Genomic DNA, 8106 nt, shown 5'->3' on the forward strand with positions numbered 1-8106 from the left:
CTCACATAAAATTACCGTCAGACAAAACATTCGCTGGCTTAGCCAAATCTTTGGTACGAAATGGATGTTTTAATGAACGGAAGCGAAAAAACCAAAAACGGCTACTGATGATAATCACAGTGTTGCAGTGCTAGGTCAAATGGTGTTGGAACTATATATATCTACCAGACAAGTAGCAATGCATTGTAACATTTCGAAATCATCAATACAACGTATTTTGTCAAAAAACAAATTCCATCCATAAAATATACATTTGGTTCAAGGACTACATCTAGGTAATAATCTTAATGTTTTATTTTTAATAACTAAAATATATTCCCATATTCAGGAGATGCTGCTAGAAGATTGAACTTCATCCATTCCACCCGTATTCATGATGATGATCAGTTTCTGAAAAAAAAATTATGGAGTGATGAAAGCCGTTTCCATAACAACGTTATAATAAACAAACATAATTGTCACTATTGATCTGACGTGAATCCTCATTGGGTGCAAGAAACGAGATTTCAGTATGTGTGGGGAGTTAATGTTTGGTGCGGAATCATTGATGGTTATTTGATAGGACCTCATTTTTTCGAAGGAATTCTCAATGGGGAAGATGTACTTTGTTTTTCTACATGTGTTGCCGAATCTCTTGGAGAGTTCACCAATACAAACTCGACTGAATATGTGGTTTTAACAAGATGGGGCACCTCCACATAATAATAGAATAGTTACCCAATATTTGGATGATAGTTTTAATGAGAAATGGATTGGAAATAAGGATCCAATACCATGGCCAGCTCAAAGTCCAGATATTACTACACTACATTTCTTTTTGTGGTGATATATCAAAGACTTAGTTTATAAGCGACGTCCACAAAATGTAGAGGATTTGAAAAATAGTATCACAAATGATTGTGCTTCCATAACGGGAATTACAAAAAAGGTGCAATATGTGTATTCTACGTGAAGGGAGGCAGTTCGAACACTTACTAAAATGACTCTTGTTATCACTAATTGATTTCGTTATCATCATGTTAGTCGAGTTATGGCCAAAGTAACATATTTTTTGGTAATTTGTAACATTTATTTTAATTTTTACAGAAATACACAACTAGATAAAATCGAACAGACAGTGAAATCATAACTGATGGATTCATTTCATTTAACTCGTATTATTGCATTCATTTTGACTTATTCATATTCATGGCCCTCTTTATAATATGCAATAAAATTGCCTTTTTTCATCAGTATTCAACGAAAACTACAAATGTGATATATGGCTGAATTCAGAATTTAATGCGGAATCCAAAAACGGATCGGAAAATTTAGGTAACCATTTGAAAAAATTGGCGTCGGTGTGGCGACGCCCTAATGGATGACGCCTATTGTTGGATCTCTTCGCAAATAAGGGAGGACCCTTTGACATCAAAATCATCTGCTTTCACGAAATATGGATATTCTCTCATTTTTCAGATATTTGCCCGCGGAGTTTTATATGGGACACCCTGTATATAGGGTATTTCATTAAGCGCTTACTATCTTTGAATTTAAATAAAACAAAGTGTGAGATATCATCGAAATTTTTTATCCTTCTGATAGGTCTATTGACGTCATTTAATGTATAATATAACATTGTTCAAATGTCCGCCACGGCTTCTTTGAATAGAGCGCATCCGAAACGTCCAGTTTTCCATGACTCTGGCGCATTAGTCAGGCTCAATTCAACCGATGACATGGATTATGTTGGCTTCGAAGTTCGCTGTGAAACCCCACTCAGAAACTCCACAAGAATATGTCTAACGGGATCAAATCGCACAATCTCAGTGGCCAGTTCACATAACCTTCACGTGAGATATGACCATGCCCTCAAATCACTCGTGCAGAATATTCAATGTGGCATGAGCTGTGTGGCACGTAGCGCCGCCCGTCAAAAAAATATGGACCGATGGCGCCGCCAGCCCAAAATCCACACCAGTGACTTTTTGGGATGCATTGGACGCTCTTGGATCTCATGTATTTTTTTTTTCATCGCTGAAGATTACTTTTTGATAAAAACTAGTGTCAGTTGCCAACTGCTCTGGAGCCCATTCAGCGAACACACATCGTTGTCTAAGGTCGTTTACGTTCTGTTTGAGTGCAGGCCTAAGTCACGACGCAAAATTCGCCAAATTGTGATCTGTGAAAGGCCGAGTTCTTGTGAGTGACGCGAAATCGACTACTTTGGATTCTCCTGCACGCTCTCGCAGATATCGGCAGTGTTTTTGTCAAATCGTGCGTTTCGTCGACGTACGGGTGTTTTGTCCATCGTTCACTGAACCAGTGGACTCAAATTCATCCATCACTTTGCAAACAGTTCTCTCGGTAGGGCGATTATGGCGACCCTAAAATGGGTCAAGCGCGCGGTACGTTGCCCGAACATAACACCCAATGTGATAAAACAATTCTATTATTTGCACGTGTTGTTGAATGTTATATCAATCCATGGTTATTGGGCAAAGAGACTGAATGAATGGCAACGAATTTGACAGATATAGCTTAATTAACATGTCTGTTTACAATTGTCGTAAGTCCCTTTTGGAAAATCCTACATATCCTATACACAAAATTTTGATATTTTTTCTAATAAAGAAATTAGCAATTGATTCAAGTATACTATTGTTATGGTCATACTTCTAAGAAATTGTGTGATTTGCTTGTTTGAGTATAAAGATTGTACAAGTAATAGGATGGTAAGTCGATGATATGACAATCTTCATATATGGGTTGTAGCCAAAAATTTTGAAGTTTCGCGATCTACTATTAACTTAATAAAGAGTTATTGCTGTAAGGGCAGAATTCTTCGGGAACCAAAATGTATACTACACAAAACTGCAGCTGCGTGCATTTCTTTCCATTTTTTATTTGAATTCTACTCGAACAAATTCCTTCATATAATTCAGAATGACACACGCGTATACGCAAGGAGATATAGGAGTTAAATAAGTTACGTAAAACCTCTCCTTGTGAACGTTGTACCACCGACGCGACGCCGACGCTACAAGTGGCGCCTTACTGTGGAGAAATATAGTATCATCTACCTCACTTGGAGTAATGTGTACTTAAAAAGTCAGAAAGTTAATTAATTCTTTTAAGCAGTTTGAAATGCGCTTGAGCACGATTTCCCTTTTGAATGATAATGTGAAAAGTTGGGAACTCCTTTGGCTTTATTTATTGGATTTCCTCTTTAACTTCAACAGCTGCAACAGCTGTTTTGAGGTTTGTTTGGAGAATCTGATTACTTTATTTAGTTTCCATCCTATTCAATAATTGCAATCCCTTCACTTGGAAAACATTTGATTTTTCATTCATGAGTATTTTGTTGTCTGAATTATTTCCACCAATTACAAGATTGGTATAATGAGAACATAGTTGATGTTCATCTTGTCACACAAAACATTCATCATATTTTATTCTGCCTCTTTTGAATGGCAATAAGAACCAATCTTATTCAAAATATAAAACAGAAGTTATTTGGTCATTTTTTTAAATAATCAGATTATCACATTTTTCAACCCACTTTGAATGAAACAGGGTCGTACTGAAATACGAAATATACTAAGAATAAATAAATACCAAAATAATGAACCGAGTTGACAAACTCAGAATCTGACTCAAAACAACAAAAACAGTATATGAAAATGTCTCTTTGAAATAGATTTATATTTTTATTGAAGGGTAGTGATTGGTACTTTCATCGTTTGAACCCTTTTATTTTTATATTACTATTAGTTCTCTTAGACAACCTCTATCATTGGATCATACAAAAACGTTGCGTACGTTAAATTTCTGAAATCCAACTGAATCCATAGATGTGAATATTTTATCTAACATTATTCAAATAATTTCTCAGTTTCAACAACGGAAATTTTCCAAATTTGCTAAACTGAGGGAATATTTAATTTTACTCAAACTACTACAAATACATTGCCATTTATTATAGAATCAAATGAAGAAAATATACTACAGACTTCCTCAGATACCACTTTGAAACATTTGCTGAAGTAGACAGAATTCAACCCTCATTTAAAGAAGGCATTAAGGAAATATTAATTGAATGCAGGAATGTAACACAATTTCATTTTTGATTTTAACCTCCCCAATTAGGTCTACGTCAGAATATCCACTAATATTGTTATTTGGTTAAAATGATATGACACAATGATAATTTGGATGACGATTTTGCATCTCAATGAGTGTTCTTGGAATTGAATTTTATCGTTTGTTTTTATTTTTACGATTAGAATATTCAGGAATTTCGTTGATATTCAAAGCCGAACTCAAACACGGATCGAACTGCTGAGAATTGTACCCCATTTTGTGATATTCTTACTTTTTGATAGACCTGTATACATTCATATTTTATATCTTCTTACATGAGCTATGTGGAACATAATATAAACTCCCTATGGTCACAATTCAGTCTTATCTATGTTTTCCTAGGTTATCGCATTTTGTTTGCCTGATATACTTATCTTTTACCTACACTGGTGGACTCGGCACAGGTACAGCCTGATAAAAAGTTCACTACTATGTTTACATAATTTCGAAATATGTGAATGAAGAATTATATTTCCATTAATGCTTATAGTTTCTTTATGCATGTATTCAAACCAGGTATCATTTTAGTCAAACAATTTTTTTGTTTTATCTGATTAATCATATTCAAAAAACAAACGAAATTCATTGGTGAACCAAATGTTTCAATTTCATGTAAAACGTTTGCTCTTTTTTCACTTGTCTTACGAATATTAAGTACTGAAAATCGATAGTTCTAATTTATCAGTGATTTGCAACTATGTGGTGAATATTTTTAGGAGACACTACTCTTTTGGGAAGCTTTCTACTCCTCCATCAGTAAGAAAAGTCGGGAACTTTCAATCAACGGAAGAAATAAAATATCTGCAATATGAAGAAGTAGTGGAAAGCTTCCCAAAAAAGTAATCTTTCTCAAAAATATTTCCATTTTGAGACAGATTGAAATAGTGTTTGATATGTAATCTCTGAAAATTCAGAAGTGAGTCAGTGTCTGAGGTAAATGAAAGTGAAAGTGAAATAAATATCATTATTTCCGTTGATCATAGTGGCTATATATCAAAGTACACCAACGGTATTGCGTTTTGTCAAAAATTGAATATGTGAAATTTTCTGCTTAATATCGTGATGGACAAACACTATTTCAGATTTCTTAAAGAGATCTGTGAGTGTGTTTTTCAAAATGAACACTAGAGGAACACAGTAAATACTTCTCATGACCTTGAATCCTGATAACCTCTCAGAAGAACCTTACAAAACATTATATTCGTGTCATCCATGCAGTCTAATATTACTGTATTGGAAACGCCTGGTAACTTCGCCCTACAAATTTGAAAGTTGTTACTGTCGGCTACTTCATATTTTGGCCTCAAAATGACTTTTGTCAAAGAAATTCAGTCTCGAAAATTTCAATAGCGGACGACTAGAATAAAAAACTTGCAGCGTTGCAATGGATACAGGAAAGACTTTTCTTCAGATAATTATTTTTTCAAATTATTTCATCACTCAGTTCATATTCCGAAACAATTTTTTTCACGAATAATTGTGCACGTGTAATTTACCACTAGTCTTCATTAGACCTTATTGATACATTGATACATTATGAGTTTAATTTAATCAAAATGAAAGCAATATGGTTGGAACAACTTATCAAGTACTTGAAGATTTTTTCCAGATGTTCAGCTAAAGTATATAAGTATACTTATACGTATCGATATACTGGAAAACAAACGACACAATGTCGTTGTTCTGTATTCTGTATTCAATGTCAATGTTCTGTATTCTTCATTCACCCTTTCTTCCCTGATAAAAAATGTAAAAAAAACTTAGGATATTCTATACACCAAAACTTCAATCTATTGAAAACACTTTTACCTTACCAGAACAAAACTGCTGCATCTAAGTTAGCATTATGAGGATACGAGTTGAACAACCAATAAGTACTGATGGCGTTCCAATGATTGAGAATGATTTTCTTTAAAATTGACAGAAAACTCAAAAAAACTCTGATAAGTCAAATAACAATGAGTGCCTCTACGCGAACGAAGTAATTGCCTGAACTGGGCTTCGACATCGATCGCTGAAGAGGAAATCGTTATATGGCTCTCTGTGCAGCTTTCATTGTAAAGGAGCAACTAAGTTACATCGAGCCCAAAACCCAACTTAGAAGTTCAACAGTTCAGTCAGATGAAAATATATCATGGGTTTAACCAGATCCACAAAAACACAAGCCCAATATAAGACCTGAGATCTACTCATATAAATCTCTGCAAGACGAATCTGGCTTTAGTATAACTTCTAGAATTGGTCAATAGGAATGTAAATAACTCATTTGTAATGAAACCATTCGAATAGCGATACACAAGATCAACATTAATCTAGTAGTAATGAAAATATATCCTTTCGCACGAAGCAAATCAAATAATGAGGATCAAAATCCTAAATTGATTAGTCAGGCACAAAATCAGTTACAAATGATGAGGATCACAACCTGTGCAATGTAGGTAGGTACATTGTATTCAATCGTACCATGGCGCTTTGACAAGCTAGTCGTTTTTCTGAAAAGTTATAGACATATCTCTATTTATGAATGTGGTAAACCAATCCTCTTCTGCAATCTTCTTCTGTATCCAGAAAATTGGTCGTTTGAGTTATATTCAATGGTTGGTTTGCACTTCTTTTGAAGTTAACCCAAAATAAATTCCAACACAGAGCATTCAATACCTCGCTAAAATGATTTCTTGTACATTTGTGAAAATGTTTCTTATGCTTCGTATTACATTTTCATCGTCATTTATAACGAAGTATAAGTAACACATAGTGGCAAGGTTAAGTTGTTAGAAACTCAAGTTTCTAAATGCACAAAATGGAAGTATAGAAACATATGATTAAATTGTGTTTTTCAGCTGATTTCCCCAAAGACATACCTTTCTTCAGTCCTACATATAGTTCCAAATATTGTGATACATCACTCCGCTCTATAGAATTCGTTTTCTTGAGATTTTGAAGTCGGTCGGTATAGCCGGGCGGTTCGACGTGGGTGCTTTGTTCACTTAGTCAATCGGTCAATGTGTGAGTCGATGGTTCAAGCTCCAGGCTGAACGTTCGATTTTCACTTGCCATCGTCCAACTCGTGTTAGGAATCACACGTTAAAAGGTAAGACCTCGGTAGTCATTAGCTCGCACAAGTTTTGACTTCTGAGGGTTGTCGTTCGTAGGGGTGCAATAGCTAATTAACGGAAAAACATATTCTAAACATATATTTTTTTCAAGTCAACAATACATAGGGACCATTGAAACAAGGTTGTTTGATATGTTTCATCCAGCTCCGACAAATTTTTTACAGCCGTACCTGAGGCATTATTTTGAAAAAGTTTCGTCAAAACTTCCAATAAAATAAAATCAATGAAGTGATTGAAAATGTTTCTTGGTAAATGTTACAAGTTCCAAATCCCATTGTCTGAAATGGTACGACATCTATGGAATAACAAATGGAATAAAACTGAATCAAATGATAAAATTATTGATAATATTAATGATATAATCAGAACGAAATATTCGGTTGCGTAAGAGCGCCAGTAAATAAAGTTGCTGAATGGAAAATTATAATAAACGTAACTTTTCAATTGCAAACTATAGTTTACGATTGAAAAGCAAGAAACAATAATTAAAATATTCACGTATGTAGGCAAAACGTAAATTACTCCTCTCATATAAATCTCATGTGCTAATAGAGAAACGGAACACAGACAGACTAATTTTGACAGGAATATCGCGTACACCTCTCAATGTATGTGCCCCAATCCTTTATATTTTTTAAATTATCAGTGTTTTTTCAATCTTACCCTCTTACAACTGATCCACATGTGTAAGATTTGATTAGTATAAGAACTGAATCAAAACTATTTGATAGTCACATGTAACTTTTTGAAATTTTGAGTGAACGAGTTGGGGAAAACGATACTTTTTTTAATTTTTCTGGACGAGTGTACCTTCTTTCTTTCTGAGACATGTAGTTTTTTGCCACAATTGTTGTTACTGGGCTTACAG

Source organism: Leptinotarsa decemlineata, unplaced genomic scaffold (assembly GCF_025532065.1).
Source record: "Leptinotarsa decemlineata unplaced genomic scaffold, Ldec_3_MD MMD2_tig00002159_RagTag_RagTag, whole genome shotgun sequence".
In the NCBI taxonomy this organism is placed as follows: domain Eukaryota; kingdom Metazoa; phylum Arthropoda; class Insecta; order Coleoptera; family Chrysomelidae; genus Leptinotarsa; species Leptinotarsa decemlineata.